Source organism: Rhincodon typus, chromosome 3, assembly GCF_021869965.1.
Source record: "Rhincodon typus isolate 14 chromosome 3, sRhiTyp1.1, whole genome shotgun sequence".
Classification (NCBI taxonomy): domain Eukaryota; kingdom Metazoa; phylum Chordata; class Chondrichthyes; order Orectolobiformes; family Rhincodontidae; genus Rhincodon; species Rhincodon typus.
In genome coordinates this window covers 87,267,607-87,285,507 of record NC_063334.1, presented here as the reverse complement: position 1 = coordinate 87,285,507, position 17,901 = coordinate 87,267,607, and positions in this window count along the sequence as shown.

Genomic DNA, 17,901 nt, shown 5'->3' with positions numbered 1-17,901 from the left:
ATCTTGCAACCAGCCGCTCCAACTATTACTGCACCTCCTGCAAGAAAGCTCTTAATCATCGGAAACTTTAGAGTCGTATAGTCATAGAGATGTACAGCACAGAGACACACCCTTTGGTCCAACTTGTCCAAGTTAACCAGATATCCTGAAAATCTAGTCCCATATTCCAGCATTTGGCCCATATCCCTCTAAACCCTTCCTATTAATATACCCATCCAGATGCCTTTTAAATGTTGTAATTGTACTCGACTCCACCACTTCCTATGACAGCTCATCCCATACATACACCACCCTCTGTGTGAAAAAGTTGCTCTTTAGGTCCCTTTTAAAATCTTTCCTCTTCACCTTCAACCTATGCCTTCTAGTTTTGGACTCTCCCTCCCAGGGAAAAGACCTTGTCTATTTACCCTATCCATGCCCCTCATGATTTTATAAACCTCTATAAGATCTCAGCTCTCAGCCTCCAACACTGGGGAAAATAGCCGAGTGTTAGCAGGCCGTTCCAGGCTGAAGTGCCAGGAGGGTGCAGGGTGGTAGACTGGGGAAAATAACCCCAGCCTACCAGCCTCTCCCAATAGCTGAAACACTCCAACCCTGGCAACATCATTGTAAATCTTTTGTGAACCCTTTCAAGTTTCACAACATTCTTCCTATAATAGGGTGACCAGGATTGCACGCAGAAAGTAGATTGCGACTCTACTTTCAAGGAAATATGAACATGCACTCTAAGGTGTCTTTGTTCAAGAGCACTCCCCAGGACCTTACCATTAAGTGTATAATTCCTGCCCTGATTTGCCTTTCCCAAATGCACCACCTCACAATTAAACTCCATCAACCATTGGCCCATCTGATCAAGGTCCCATTGTACTCTGAGGTAACCTTCTTCGCTGTCCACTACATCTTCAATTTTGGTGTCATCTGCAAACTTACTAACCATATCTCCTATGTTCACATTCAAATCATTTATATAAATGATGAAAAGCAGTAGACCCAGCACAGATCCTTGTGGCACACCTCCACCACCACTCTCTGTTTTCTACCTTCGAGCCAGCTCTGTATCCAAATGATAGGTTCTCTGTGTATTCCATGTGATCTAACCTTGTTAACCAGTCTACCACCCTTCAGCCTCCTGACACTCCAGACTGAAACGGCCTGCTAACATGCATTGTCAAAGATCAAACCTGGAAAAAGGCAACATGAGCATTTTGCTGATTATGGCCAATGCAGATCCTAATGTAAGCACCTTCAGGAGATAAGGGAAAAAAATTGAAGTGGAAGCATTAATGCAGCGGTTGAAGTTTATGTCTGCATAAATAGGCCATTATAAACTCATAAAGTAATCTTTGATCATGTAGTGTGTTTAGCAGCTACTCAAACTAAAGTGAAAGCAATTTACTGTCAGGGTAACCTATGGAAACCTATAAGTCTATTGTATATATACAAATGCATTTCTCCAAACCTATCTAGATTTTCATTTAAAAAATGCATGCACCAGCAGTTGCAGCATAAATGATCAAATAAACATGCTTTATGAAAAGAATAATCACTTGTTCAAAAATGTATGTTCATTGAAGACATAATCAATTCTCTTGGTCTCTTCAAACACATTTCCCCAATTATCTTTAAAGCATTCAGGTTTTTTAATGCCATGCACATGAGTTGTTCCTGGCAGTTTGCCTGGAATCTGCTCATTTCTAGTTTGATGTTTCTTCTCTGGGGTATGTTGTTCCTGCGGTGAGTTCTTGAGCAGAGCAAAAGACTTGTCTTTCATATTCAATGGGCAGAATCTCTCAGAGGTCTGAGCACCATGGACTGCTGTGACATATGTGGCAAAATCAGATAAGAAATCAAGCAAGATCCATCTCAACATCAGGAGCAACTTGCACATTTTAATGCTTTTCACAAGCAGCATGGTGAGTTTCTCATATGGCAGCAGTGAGTTGCAACTAAGGGGGATTGCTTTTTGTTGAATGCCTTTGTGATGACCCAACTCACTTTAGTAACATTCAACTTTCTATCTTACCAAACAAGCCAGATGTCAGCAAAACTTGATATAGGAACCATAATGGGATTTTGGTGGATTCAGCTCACAATTTTCTCCACCAAACAGCCTCGATATGCATATAGACAAACAGTATCTGAAGGCACAATCCTTGGACATTACCCACAAAATCCTTGGATGTTGGCATCTGGCATCTGCTAACCCATCATTACCATCATGGCACCTCTCCAATACACTGATACACTGCTCACAAAGCAAGGCTTGCGTTATAGCAACCAGCACTGAAAGACGGCAGCAGGGATAATTTGCACACTTGGACAGGCACCCAGCTCAAAAAAATGAAACATGCTGCATCTCAGGTCTGTTTGTTTGCTCTTTTAGTGCTCGATCACTTAGCACCTACCTGCATGCTCTCAACAATCATGCCTTTCCTTGCAATGCCAATTAGCACAGTCACAAAGCCAGACAACGAGTCTTGCTATTCAGCAGTCCTCAGTCAAAAAAAAGAATAGAATAGAAAATTATGTCATGTGTACTTTTACATGAAAAAGACAGTGAAAAGTTTTATAAGGCACCGCACCCCGCAACTGCATTCATCTTGAGGGTGTATATCTTGCTGTATGGCAGGGTGCTAATTCAATCTCACACTGCTCCAAATGCCAGCAGTTTACATGGCAAACACACTGCATGTGCAGCGAGCAAACAGCCATGACTCCAAGTCTTAGTGGAGTTGATCTCACCAAAGTTCATGGGAGACCCATCAGTCAGGGGTCTGGGCGCAGCAAATCAAGAACAGCTTGCAATACCAGTCCAGAGGATTGGCCATGGTCAGGTCACCTCATATGGCAGGGCTGTGTGAGAAAAGTAGGTAGGTGCATGCCCATGTAGGCATGTTGAGTGGGGACCTGGAAAGGTGTGAAATCTATGGGACAGCCTTTAAGGAAGATGATGTGGACATCTAGAGACTGACCAACACATTCAAGCAGAGACTACAAGCTGTGATCTAAGGTCATTCACTGTTGTCTTCCATTGCACTTGAAATCTAAACTACACAATGGGAAGAAAATGGCTGCAACTCCCTTGGAGCAGTCAGGGTAAGTGACTCGACCTGTGATGAAAGGGGCAACAATACCCACCAATATTAGGGCTTTTAAAGGGAAAGAACATTGCACATAAACACATGTACTGTACAGGATGCAGACTCTGCCCACCCCAATGCATCGTTGCCTTTTGTGTCTTACACCTCTCTGCCACAGACATTGCCGGATAATTCATTGAAAACTACACTTTTGAACACAGATCAATAGTGATGTTGCATGAGGGGGGCCAAAAGTGTCAGGATGATACAATGCCATGTAAATGCATTGTTTGTTTTGCTTCAACATGATGCAATAGGCTCTCAGTGCAGCCTTATCCATGGCATTTTGTCTATGGCCATGAAGTGATGCCGATACTGTAACACTGCCATTCAGTACAGAGCAGTGAAAGATTGAGAACCAGATGTAAGGTCGAAGTACATAAATTTATACAAATGTTCAGAATAATATACAAGCTATTGTCACCCATGCTGCCAAAATGCCCTCAATAAGAATTCTTCCTCCTTTCCCTCCTACTATGCCTAGTGATACTCCTGGTCCCACAGCTGGGGTGAAGGGAGCCTGCTCCACAGTGGAGTACATTGGTCCTAGATGTTTGGTTGTGACATACAATTTCAGCTGCATTCTTCTCACATCATTTTCCATGTACTGTGTTTAATGACTACTCAATCCAAAGTGAAAGCAACTGGTAGCTGAAATGGCATGTAAGGCACATGTGTACAGTATCGTGGCAGAAGTATTTCACCAGAAAATCCTAGAAAGTAGAATGGTGAGATGTGTAAAGGTTATAATTAAATGAAAATGATGAAAATTGTATAAATATTGAACATTGTAGGAGGTGTAGAATTAGATTTCAAAATAATTCCTCAATTCACAAAGGGAAGCTGTGGATTGTGTAAATTAGTATGTTAACATTGGGTAGTTATACCGTAAGAAGTTAACATCTTGTGAATTATCAATGTTATATTGACATTTACATGGGTTAAGCTGTACCCTGCATTGCTCTATGCAATATCTACTGTCAATATAAAATTACACTTTGGGCCTAAGCAATTTGGGTGCTTTAATGAACTTTGCAACATAACGAATGTCTACATATTATAAAATGAAACATAAAATATTCAACAACTAAGATCCAATATTCTTATAATTGAGAAAGGGGTAGAACTGAAAGTCTTATAATGAGTATGAGATGTATAGATTAATGACTATGGAATATCATTGCTGCTATGCAATTTGAGTTTTTAAAAATATCCACTTCCTTGCAGCTTCTTGAATTCTTTTTAGTTCAATACCACCTAAAAGCACTATATATACAAGTTCCATTACTATTTCTGCTTCCTGTGGTGTCAGAGAGCTATTAATGCTCTGCTCCCAAAACCTAATAATTATTATGTCACATGATGCAGTTGAAATGGGAAGATTTTGTACACACGTTTCCCTCTGCAGCTTTTGGTAACCACTTCCATTTGAGTTCAATCCAACGAATAAAAACAGTATTAAATGCCTAAAGTAAAGTTAGGTAAGATTTTACTTTAATCTTTAAGTGTGATTCCAGAAACTACATTAACACACAGGCACATTCAGCAGATAGGACCCTGATCAGGTCATGAAAACATTTCAATACCTGTCCATATTTAATTGACTCTGCAGATATTAGTGTCATTATATGTCTCTTTGCAGGAGGCTAATAGATGCTGAAGATGACTGTCAGTTCTTACAGTTGCATCACATTTCTCGGAAGAATTGAAAGATTGAAGAGAGACAATAAGTTCAGTTGTTCATTGTTTATAATTTATTGCAGTTTGAAAGAATACAGATATAAAACCATTATGTTATTTTTACCCTGTAATGTTTGAAATGAAGACAAATACCCAGTTTAATATATGTATGCATATTGCCAGAATGCCAGCAGAAGTATTTGACCTGAAAGGAGTTGCATAACAAAACCCTGTAGGTAATAGCAAGTTCAGAAGCTAGATTTACTTCGGCGAACTGTCCAAGTGTGAAATGAATAATGATCTGACATCTCAGGAGTGTTAGTTAGCTAAGTTTTCCATTCGCAGAAGCAGAACAATGTTATTAGTCATGAGGAAAAAGCTTTAACCTGTGCGGCACAAAGGAGATTATGCTTGAAGGTTTGTGTTGACTAAGTTTTGAACTGATAAATATAAAAATAGGCAAATTTTAAGTGTTAGCACTGAAACACTCAAAACTGCCAGAGAGAGATAGATTTTCACGTATAGTTGCTGTTTTGGTATAATAGAAAATGAGATTTTAAAAAATAGGGAACGATCATACAACTGAGCTAGCCTGTATCTTTTAGATTGATCTCAAATCAAGTTAACTCTATTTATTATATTTTTTGTTGTCTTTTCTCCAAAATAACATTCACTTGAAAGATGCTTGCATTAGCAATCTACTTTGTTAACTATTGTGAATATAAAAAGAAATCCCCAACTGGTCTATTTCAAGTCTTTTCATTTCCAGTTTGTTTCATAATCCTTTAAACAGACAATAATTAAAAACTTTGAAATAAAAAAAGATAGGATCACAGATTCTCCACGTGCACATATATTTAAAAAAAATGTTGTCAAAGCATTTTGCAAAGATCAATGCTCAAACAAAGAGCTGCTGAAATATATCCAATTGTCACCATTTGAAATGACTGCAGTTTTTTAACATATTATGTAGAACAACTTTGCACGTGTTTATCACAAAGAAGCAACTGCATTTTACATTAAAACATTACACCGTGATCTTATGTAATTGGTTGTGATAAATCCCTCTGGAATCTTGATTTTTCATGGCATTTATCATATTATCATATATTTAGTTGTTACTAGCTTTGATGTGCATTAAAACTAGGAAAATAGTTTAGACATTCTGGAGATTCATATTGTTATAAACCATACTTCACGCCTCTAATAAAATGTTTCAGTTTGTTAAAGTTGAACAGTGGAAGTGATGAAACTGCAAGCTACAGTTTTAAAGGGGGATTTCATTGAGAAACTGTTATAATTTAATGTTTTAATGACTTGAATCTGACAACGACATGGTAAATTTGCTCAGCTTTTTATTTTGTCTCAGTGCAATGAAAAAAAAGTGATGGGAATGGAAAGCACAACCAGTAATTGGTAGATTGGCAAATGAAACTGTTGTCTCAAATGATGAAAGAAAATCTCATTATGGAGAATAATTGAGGGTCACAACCCTGAATGAAGCAGGCAGAGGCAGTTTGCTGTGTGAGAATAGGTTGCACATAATTGTTATGTTCATGAGCATGGAGACTGAACAAACACGATAATATTTTTAACCCTTAATTTATCGCAGAAGTGCAATTTTATGGAGATAAATTTCGATTTTTGGGTGGCCAATATGGGGAGCAGAATAAATTCGCTGCGGCAAAGAGGCCCCCACTATTTTAATGCCTAGGCCACATTTGAAAACACAATGCCCAATGTGAGTGTCGGGCTGACGACACTCGGCAGCTCATCATATTTTAGCCATCAGAATATCAGGCAATTGAGACCGTTACTGAAACTGCTAATAGGTCCTGGATTGAGTGGAAGCAAGATGGAATGGACAGTGTAGCACAAAAATCCACAATAAAAACCGAAGGAACTGCGGACGCTGTAAATCAGGAATAAAAACAGAAGTTGCTGGAAAAGTTCAGCAGGCCTGGCAGCATCTATGAAGAAAAAAGTCAGAGTTAAGGTTTCGGGTCCGGTGACCTTCAAGATGCTGCAAGACCTGCTGAGCTTTTCCAGCAACTTCTGTTTTTATACAAAAATCCACAATCCTCCTGTCCCACAGTCTCTTCGGCTCTAACATCAGTGTTACTGTTAAGTAAATGTATCACATACTGTCTGAACAATTCTCTGCTGAAATGGCAAGAAGAATCATCATGTCTCATAATCTCCAATTACTATTTGAAGTGGGCCTCCTGCCAGACCTGGGATTCTCCAGTTACATAGCAGTAACCTCGGAGATACATTGCCATCACTATAGTGACACTCAGAACTTGGTGTTAAATCATTACTCACCAATTCTATGGTTTTACATTCCCTCTCTACCTGATAGATTTCTGCTACATAACATTTCTAAATAAACACAGGAACAGAATTAAGCCATTCAGCCCCTTAAGCTTATCCCACCATTCAATGAGATTATGTCTGATTCAGGCTCAAGGTTTATCTATTGCATAAATCAACTTTTATTACTTAAGAGCTGTTGAATTGACAGAACTAAGCAACTTTAGATCAAAAATGTGTGAACCTTTTCATTGATTTCAGTCGATGTTGAGAATTTATTTCAACAAATGTCAAATTAGTTTTTGAATGCACAATTGTGTAAGTTAATTATTACTGCAGTTACTGCTTTTTTGGAACATTTTTTCACCCTACATTGCATTCGGTCCACTTGTAGAGACTCAGTGAGATGCTGGGTATTTCATATTAGTCTCAAATTCAAAATTAATAGAATGACTGGGAAGGCAATAACTCTTAACTCAGACTCTGATTATACTTCATTCTCTGCAAGCAGTTAGCTTACATTCTGCTCCGGACCTTCCCATATTGTCGCAGTAAAATCAATTACGTGGTAAATAATGGATAAGAATTGTCAACCTACCATTCTGTACTACAGAGCCCCCACCCGTTATGTCTCCATTACTAATCATTTTAAAAACATACTGTTAACATTTTGATTTCATTTTCCAAAAATGACTTTTAATTTAGCTGTATTTTGGCTTAAGATCAAGAAAGTCACCGAAGGATGTTGTCCTTTTTAATCTAGCTACATTTCATCTAATTTATCAATTGAAATGTTATAAGGTCCAGCCAAGTATGGACGTGATCTGACCTAACAGTAGAAATGCCCCACAAATAGTAAGTGTAAGTGGAGGTAGGGAGTTTTATTCAGCTGGGAGGGTGTGTGTTCTACATCCAACCTCCTTCCCGCCTCCACTTAATTAAATACAGGGCAGGAAGGCTCACTGACTGCCTTTCTGCCCAACAACTGATTAAAGCCATGGAGTAAGAGCTGCTGAGAGCCATGCCTCTGTATTTGCTGCTGACTATTCTCCCCTACCCCTCTAAAGCCCCACTCCACGATCTTCATTTTGTCCTCACTAGCCTTTAACTGGAGGCTCTCGTTGATCCTGAGCCTCTGGTGGGTGCAATACTGGCAAGCGCCATCACACCTGGTAGTGCTAAAACTACGATCACAAGTCTCTGATTGTCCAACGGTTCTCAGGGCAGGATTTTTACCTCCAATGTCCCTATTCCCAGGAAGGCCTGATGCTGGCCATTTAAAGTTGCCATTAGGCATTAACTATTGTGGGCAGTACTCCATGGAGGCACCACAGGGTTCCCACTGATTGTCCAATCTTCAGCCAACATCTCCGTAGCAAATATTAAATTCTGCAGATAAAGTGCTCTTGTGGTGCAATTGTGAGAAAGAAAATCAAAAACATTTTCTCAACTTACATGTGAGAGTAATTTCCACTTCACGTCGAATGGATAACATCTATAGATGGCTTAGTGAAACTCTTGAAAAACATTGGATTTTCTCCTGGGATAGTTCAGTTTCATGAGATGGATTGGGATCCAGCCCATTGTCCACCTATGTCAAGAAATTTGATAAATCATGGAGATGGACTTCTGTTGAATATCTAGCAAACTAGAAGAAGCCAACTACTTCTAACCAAGGAAGTACTGCATACTGCAGTGATCTCATCACTACAGTGTTGTGAAGCTGATGTGGACATCATATAGACACTAGAAGCACCTTTAACTTTACAAGGCTTTTAATTTAAGGCTTTAGGATGGACGAATGGGCTTTCAATGGGTAAGTGTTTGGAATGAGTAGAGATGGCAGGAAAAACATTACTGACTAAGCTTGTTGCTTCTGTCCCAAGGAAAACTAATTGTCCTTTCCTAGCTTTACATATCCCTGTTCCATTGCTATCATTCAAAACAGGATAGTCGATGTTTGAGCAGGATCCTGCAGAAGTTCTGAACATCTATCTTGCATATCTTTCCTTCTCTGCTGCAATAGTGCTCATTTTTGATGGTGCACCAGAGAAAACCTCAGCTTGAAATTATTAACAAAAGCTTCAGCTGTACTTACCCCTCACTTTTTCATTATCTTCTCTTCTTTGCAGAAGATGATGGCACACATTGGATTCGTCTTTTCCTTGCCTAGGAGGATTGAAGCCAATATTGCATCATCCCTTTACCAAGCTGAGGTCAGCTGGCTCAGCATAGACCACAGTCTGCCGAATTGCATTACTTTCCATTCACCTGATTAAACAACAGCACAGGGTGCCATTTTAAAGTTGTTGCTGTTACCAAATGTCAAGTCTATTGGTAGCAAGGAATGTACAGAAGGTGAAAGTCTTTAAAATTTGTAGATGTCATACAATACTTATTGGTCAATCAGCATTCATGGTTTTTTTACTGGTTCAGTAAGAACATTATATTAAATTTCTAACATCTGCATAAATATGCTTAAATATGCTAGCATTTGGGTAATAAAAGTGAATGATGAATTATCATTGAAATTCAATGCTTGGTCATGGAGCTTCAGGACAAAATTTATTTCTTTTCAAATGGTATTCAAAAGACATTTGTGTTAACTTCCTCATTGTCTTTGGACTCACTGACATGCTCAACAGGAAAAGCTTTCAACCTCTGACTAGTGAAGGTCTGAATAGTCACGAAACGTCTGTTAGACCTTACTTTCATTTATGCAACGAATAGAAGTTGTGGTTGAGAAGTGTTCAAGGGTGGAGCACTTCGGTGGAAGTGACATCTTCTGTTTACCTCAATATGACAAAGTGATTCATTTTACATGACCATAACTCAATTTTATATGACCGTTACTACCATTTGAAGTAATGATTAAAGAATCAAATTTTCTCAGTATTTTAATGTTCTTAAGGATAAAACATTTTGAGAACAGTTAAAAGTTTGTACTTTTAAATAAAAAACACATCTGTGAAAAGTGCAACATATTCAGGTAATGTTGTCAATTGATCTGAAGGTCATGTTTGGACATCTGACAAAGGTTCCATGCCTGTTCTCTAGAGCTGTGATCTCCAGAGGTGCTAGCAACTCAGCAATACATCTCTTTCCAGATGGCGAGAGCACAAGAGCTGGCCTTGGGCCGGAGTATTGGTGCAAGGTCTCAGTGACATTGCTGGTTGCCTTGGACGTTGATACTAAACTCCAAGACAGTTGGTAGAGTTGTCAGTACTGAGATGATGTGAACTGGTTGCTTTACGAAAAATTGGCATCCTGCTTGATGTAAAATGTTATACGGAATCTGCAGACAAATACAGACAATTGACCTGGTAACAACTGTACTTTTAGAAACATTCATTCTTTTTGTTGTCTTCACATCAATGTTACTATACAATCTTATGAAAAAAAATCTTTTCTTAAGCGTGGTACAGTAAATCCCTGTGGCATTTCCAGTGCAGCTGAATAATCACAGTTATTGTTAATTTATCATAATTTTCCCTTATAATGCGTTGCACTTAATGTGCATTCTCACAAACTACTCTTTTTACTTCTCTACATGTAACATCCAATTGAATTTCAGGTTAATTTCCTAATGTCAAATAGTGCATGTAGGAAAATAAATTTGAAATACATTTTAAACATGTAAAAATGGTTATGTATAATTTGCATGAGCTTCTAAGCATCTGGTCCATTTCCTAGTACAGCCTGGTTTTATTTATTTATGCATGAAAAAAAATCACAGTACATCGATTCTAAAATGAGATTTCCTATCTAAATGGCATGGAATAACTTACTCAGATCTAAGGATCTAGGTTCTGATAGCTGTAAGAGTAGCTGTGGAAAACACTGTCTTCTGGAAAAATACAATGCTACAGTGGGTTGCAGGAACAGCAACTCATATTTCGCTTGGGAACCCTGCAGCCCAATGGTATCAATGCGGATTTCACAAGCTTCAAAATCTCACCTCCCCCTACTGCATCCCAAAAGCAGCCCAGCTTGTCCCCGCCTCCTTAACCTGTCCTACCTCCCACCTATCCCCTCCTCCCACCTCAAGCCCCACCCCCATCTCCTACCTACTAGCCTCATCCCGCCCCCTTGACCTGTCCGTCCTCCCTGGACTGACCTATCTCCTCCCTACCTCCCCACCTACACTCACCTTTACTGGCTCCATCCCCGCCTCTTTGACCTGTCTGTCTCCTCTCCACCTATCTTCTCCTCTATCCATCTTCTATCCGCCTCCCCCTCTCTCCCTATTTATTTCAGAACTCCCTTTCCCTCCCCCATTTCTGAAGAAGGGTCTAGGCCCGAAACAACAGCTTTCCTGCTCCTATGATGCTGCTTGGCCTGCTGTGTTCATCCAGCTCTACACCTTGTTATCTTAGTTTGATACAGTAATCCTCTTTGACACATGGTCAGGGTCAGGTTAGAGGTGAATGTGACTGATGAGATCACGTTCACTGCATATCAGCCTGATCTAAGCTGAACACAATCTCCCAATGTAATCTGATTGTATTAACCTGGGGTAATCTCAAGGTAATCTTGTGGGCTAAACAGGCTAAAAGAGTGCTTCTTGGTGCAGCTTTTTGCAACTAATATTCTTAAAAAAACGTGTCATCACATTGATTATTTTGGAATGCTTGTGCAATCTGTGGAAAAGCTCTAACTATGTTTGTGGAGAGCTAGAGGGTAACTTAAGGGTGGGACAATGGCTCAGTGTTTAACACTGTCGCCTCACAGCACCAGGGACTTGGGTTTGACTCCAGCCTTGGGTAACTGTCTGTGTGGAGTTTGCACAATCTCCCTGTGTCTGTGTGGATCCCCTCTGGGTGCTCCAGTTTCCTCCTACAGTCCAAAGATGTGCAGGTTAGGTGAATTGGCTGTACTAAATTGCCCATAGTGTCCAGACGAGATGGGTTAGCCATGGGAAATGCAGGGTGACAGAGATAAGGTGGGTCTAGAGGGATGCTCTTTGGAGGGTCAGTATGGATTTGATGGGTCTAATGGCCTGCTTCCACACTGTAGAGAGTCTATGATTTTGACACTCAGACTGTGCATATGGGCCATCTGTCTAGGAACAGTTCATTTCAAGTGGCAGGCCATAATAACATTCTGGTAAGTGGACTCTGATTTGGAGAGGTATAGCTATAGAGCCATCAGCTCCCTCTTTTTGTGCAATATAAATTGTTGTTCCCTTTGAGATTTGGTATTCATATGATTCTATCCTGACAAGTGGAAGATGAAAAGCTTCAATAACATTTTTTTTCTCAGTAACATCCAATTAATTTGTTTAAAGAGTGAATTGAGAGGTTATTTAGGATCATGCTCTGATTTTGACAGTGATATATTAGCTGTTCATACTGTATCGGGGACACCAAATGATTGGAAAGGTGTGATCATGGCTGCTCCAAGGAAGAAGTTGGGGCCAGTGAATGCATGAACATAGGAGAGGGTAAACTGGCCTTTGGAAAACAAGTGCCAGGTTGTAGGGAGAGTGGGCAGCCAGCACTTGGATAATACGGTGGGTCCTCACCTTCCTAGTATCTTAGGGCGTCAGAGAGGTGGGCATCAGGGTATCAGAAGGGAGATGAGGGGCAAGAAGGTCATAGACAACATACTCTTAGCATGGAATTTACCAGTGAGGAAACAGTTACCTTGAAATGACCTCGAATCACCAGGTTGATGAGTACAGAGATCATTGCCCTCATAGTCAAAGATCTCATGCCTCACAGACTGAGGCATTGTTTTTGGTTACTTCCAAGGATCATCTGTGGATTTTGGTGTCATCTTGTAAACAGTAGTGCACCATTGCTAATCACAGGTCTCTGATGCCTATTTGCCATAGCTAGACAGTGCAGTCAATTCCAGAGAGAGGAATCCTCACAATGGCTGAGAGTACTGTGGTTTGTCTCTGCTGCTGGATACTGCCAGATGCAAGGCATTACCAGGTGAGCTGATGTCTCCATAATGGTACCAAGTGACAGCACCATTATATTCATTAATAAGATGGACTTCCATTCACTCAAAACTGAGGCAGTGTTGGACCACATCATGTCATTCCTTCATGTGTCATTCACATTCCTGTCTCCCTCATCAGTCACCAGTCCAGGCTGCTGCAGCTCTTCATTCATTCTCAGGCTTCTGTGGACACATTCAAAGGAACAAGGGATATTCCGTAAAGAGATGGTAATGTCTCCAAAATGTACAAACAACCACAGGGATTACATTGTTCAAGATGGTGATTTAAGTTCTCATAATCTTCAGACAATTAAGGATGGGAAATAAACACTGGCCTGGTCAGCAATACTCACATTGCATGAAAGCATTAAAAAAAACTCAAACCTCTGAGAGGCTGAGACAGAGGAAGTAACACTGGGATAACAATTGATCAGGCCATCAAGCTTTTGAAGATGTAGTTCTAGCACCTAGAGCAATTAGATTGTTCCCTGTAGTACATTGCTGCAAGTGTCTCATTTTCAAGGAGGTACATGGGCTTGGAATCGTTAACGGTCTCCTCAGGAGGCCCCTTAATGTCAAGATCATGTGATTCTGGCTCATTTTTGTTAAGCTCCTCTAACCAAGGAGAAATGGTGCAACTTGGTACTCAGTCTGAGATTACTGTGCTGACATCTTTATTGAAGATGCAGCTTACCACTCTTGAAAGAAATATATCTATTAAAGGTTTAAATGTCACTGAGAGGTTTTGCTGCTGGTCTCATGAGCTTCCTTTCCAGTCCTTTCCTAAGGCTCAGCATCCATGTCCTGATCAGCAGGATTGTGTCTGTACTCACAGAAACACACATTCCTCCTCAGAGGAAGGGTCACTGGACCCAAAACGTTAACTCTGATCTTTTTCTTCATAGATGCTGCCAGACCTGCTGAGCTTTTCCAGCAACTTCTGTTTTTGTTCATGATTTACAACATCTACAGTTCTTTCAATTTTTATTGTGTCTGTCCTCCATCCACTGGAGGAAATGACCACAGCCTCCTCTTTTGCTGGCATCTCCTCCTGCATGTTGATGCTGCTGTCATCTACCCCATGTGTCAGTGTGCTCACTGAGATAGGGCACAGACTTCCTGTGGGTAACAAAAAACAAGGTTATCAGTCCTGTGTACCTCTCCTATGACCCACAAAGGACCACAATTTGTGTACCAAGGCAAACCACACAAGACAATGGGGAAAGAGAAGATGAGGTCTAGGGCCGGCCTCATGAGTATGCAAATTCATGGGGACTGAATCAGCAGAGAACAAAAATGGAGTGTACATTCTGTCAGACAGGGTAGAATGCACCACACCCCCTTAATCACTTCTTCAACATTGACACCTATTTTGCTAGGATTGATTTCCTAGTAGCACATTACTCTGGCAATGTCTATGGCTCTCTCCTCTGTGGTTGTACTAAAGAAGGGAAACCCTCCTTATGGCTGAGACCCCACCAATTCATTAAGGGATCATTTCTCCAGCCAGGACAAAAAGAGAATGAGATAAGACTCCACAATGGCCACCATTGCCAATACCAACTTTTGCTATTTATTGGAAGCTGCATGTTTCTGTGCTGACAAGTCCTCAGCAGCGTGATCTCTTTGAGCTATTCTGAAGGGTCAGTAAGTGTCCTGAACATATATTTCTTTTATGTTTAGGAAGGGCAGGTGTCCTCAGCTGGTACGTCTGGAGGTGAATACACAATGGCCCTCTCCTGAAGAATCAACGCTGCAATTACCTGACCAAAGTGAATCAGGGCTTTGATCCATTTCTTACACTGAACCTAGTTTCTGTGCACCGGCCAGTCCGTTAACTGCATCAGTTATCCCTATCCTAGTTAATCTTAGGAGATGGCCTCCTTCTGCAATCCTCCATGAATAAGATCTCCTTTGTATCCCTAGTTCTTGAGTAGAAACTTTAGAAGACGTGGCTAAGCAATGGCCTGCCCTTTCCCGGATATTAGGCCTCTAAAACTTTTGAGACCTCTTTCACATTGAAAGTACAGCATTGAGAAGTTGCCACAGATTTAGCTAACAGGGTCTGGTGACAGCAAAAGATGCCTGTCCACTTTGTGTATAACGTTAGAGGATACTAAGGACATATCCTTGCTATTGATAGAATTTGAATGTGTTGTTTCATTGGCAGGAGCCAGAATTGTGTGTCTATACAGGTTGCAGCAAAGTACACATCTGTAGTCATGCAGCAACAAAAAACAGCTGGAACTTTTGATAAAATTTGGCTTGCCATTGACTTGGTTCAGATACTTATCTGCACCACTGGGTTCAGTCTCAACTTTACCATTGGACCTAACGATTATGCTCCTGCAACATTAGAATCATAGAATCCCTACAATGGAGATAGAGGCCATTCAGCCCATCGGGTCTACACCAATCATCTGAAGAACATCCCAATCTAACCCCATAAACTCACATTTACTACAGTTAACACATCTAGCCTGCACACTATGGAACAATTTAGCATGGCCAATCCACCTACCCTGCATATTTTTGGAATGTGGTAGGAAACCAGAGCACCTGGAGAATACCCATGCAGATACAGGGAGAATGTGCAAACTCCACACACATAGTCACCCAAGGCTGGAATTGAACCCGGGTCCCCAGCGCTGGGAGGCTGCAGTGCCACTGTGACACCCATGGCTGTGTAGCAAAATGCAGAGTTTGTTACAAAAAGCTGCTTTAAAGAACCTCTCAGCAAAGCATGCACAAGCTTTATTTAAATTCTAGGCTGAATGGACCACCTCTGCTCATGTGTCTTGATTTGTTCTGTGTGTAGGCTGTGTGAAGCATCAGATCAAATTCACAAGTGCCAAAAGTTCACCTTTACCGGAATTTATATATTGTATGTAAGTATGAGAACTTTTATTAGTATCATATGGTTGAGATATTTATTGACCTGGGTTAATAGGATAAAGCAGGCCCAGGTCAACTACCATGCTAATTTTTACTCTTTTGCTCTTCTATCCTTAGGACAGGATACTTTGGACAGATTCCTCTGAAACAAAACAAACATATATCCTTCAAGACAAGGAGGCAGTTCTCTTGTTTCTTCTGTCACTACTGTGACTTGGAACAGGCACTGATATAACTGCTTTTTATCTGTACCGCTGTCACGCCCAGTCTCCTTGAAATTTGCCCCATGCTGATGCAGCCTGCTGTTAGTCCATTAATGACAGCCTGTGGCAGCAGAGTGAAACAAAGCATGTTAGCATTATCTTCTTCACACTTCCATCGGGCCACACAGTTGTTGGCCACTTCCAGTCTCTGATTGATGGCCATAACTATGTGTGACAGCTGGGAAGACAGGAGGTTTATTTGGAAGGAACACAGTAGCTTCTCAATTGCACTTACATGAGTGCAGCACACAGTTAATAGGAAGGCTTTTAAACCTTGTTTACGTACAACTCAGTGCAATGAAATAAAATTGGCATTCTCTGAATTAAGGGACCAAAGATTTTGGTAATAGTTTGCTTGTACTTTCTAACAGTATGAGCTGATTTGGGAAAGAAACAGCTGGGGATGTGGCAAGGGGGATGGTCATACCTCTAAAAGATTGTTGCAGGCAAAATTTGAACAATGGGCAGCTTCTGAAATTGTTGTTTCTTCATAAGAGAATATATTATGTTAATTTATTTCAAAATAGCTCTCTCAGAACACATAAGTGTAGATGCATTCAAGGCAGAGATTAAAAAGTGTACTATTATCTCTATAATATTAACTGTTTGGATACTGTAAAATGCCTTCAGTAAAAATCACCAGCTCAGAAACTGTCAAATTGACGTTATCAGTTTAAATACATTGAAAGGTCAAAGGTTAAAGACAAGACAGTCCTTCGTTAAGAAATATGTTTTAAGAATTCAAATAGTTCTGTCTACATACAGCACTTTTGGGTAGACTGGGCTTTCTTCAATTCCAGTCTGCCACTTTGCAAAAAAGTTGTACAGACTGCAGCTTGATTCATAAACTTTCCATTGTCAGTTCTGATTAAATGATTTGATGATTACTCAGGCAGCGTTAAAGCATCAGTGTTACGATCTCACTGGTTGCCTCATTGAAACTGCAGCGCAACATCACCTGCTTAAGCGTTGTATGTACTCACTACTTTAGCAGGTTGTAAAGAAATCTTAAAGCGAAGTGTTCAGGCTTGCACCTCCGACAAGAGGACAAACATAACCTCTGAAGCAACTTGACATTTGACACTTCCTATTCTACCTAGACGAGTTTTTGTTGACACTTAACAGATACCGGAAAACACTTCTTCATAACTGCTATTAGTTTCCCATAAATAAATATTGAAATGAGTCAAAACAATTTAACCAGTGAGCTGAATTAGATTTTATGGGCAAATATATGCCCAGATGGAAACTGAACCGGCTTTAATGCACCTATATCGGGAGAAGTTCAAAAGATTTTAGCAATAGACAATGACTTATGTCAACATACTTGCCGTGGCAAGAAACATGTGATTATCAACTATACAACATGAAACTATGTGCTGATTATAGTGAAAGTATGGTATGATTAGTATGAGTTGATTAATAAAATCTGTTTTGCTCGTTTCTGGAACTTATGTAATATACCTGTTACCTTGAAATGAATGGGAGGTCATTTTGATCATGTGCGATAGTCAATAACAATAAAATTTAGGAGAGATATACAATATACGGCCAATCTAATATTGTCTGCCTCACAATATTATCCAAAATCAAAATGAGTCCTCTGCAAATCAGTGACGTGGATCAAGTTAAGAACTGATTTTCCAAATGAATGTTACCAG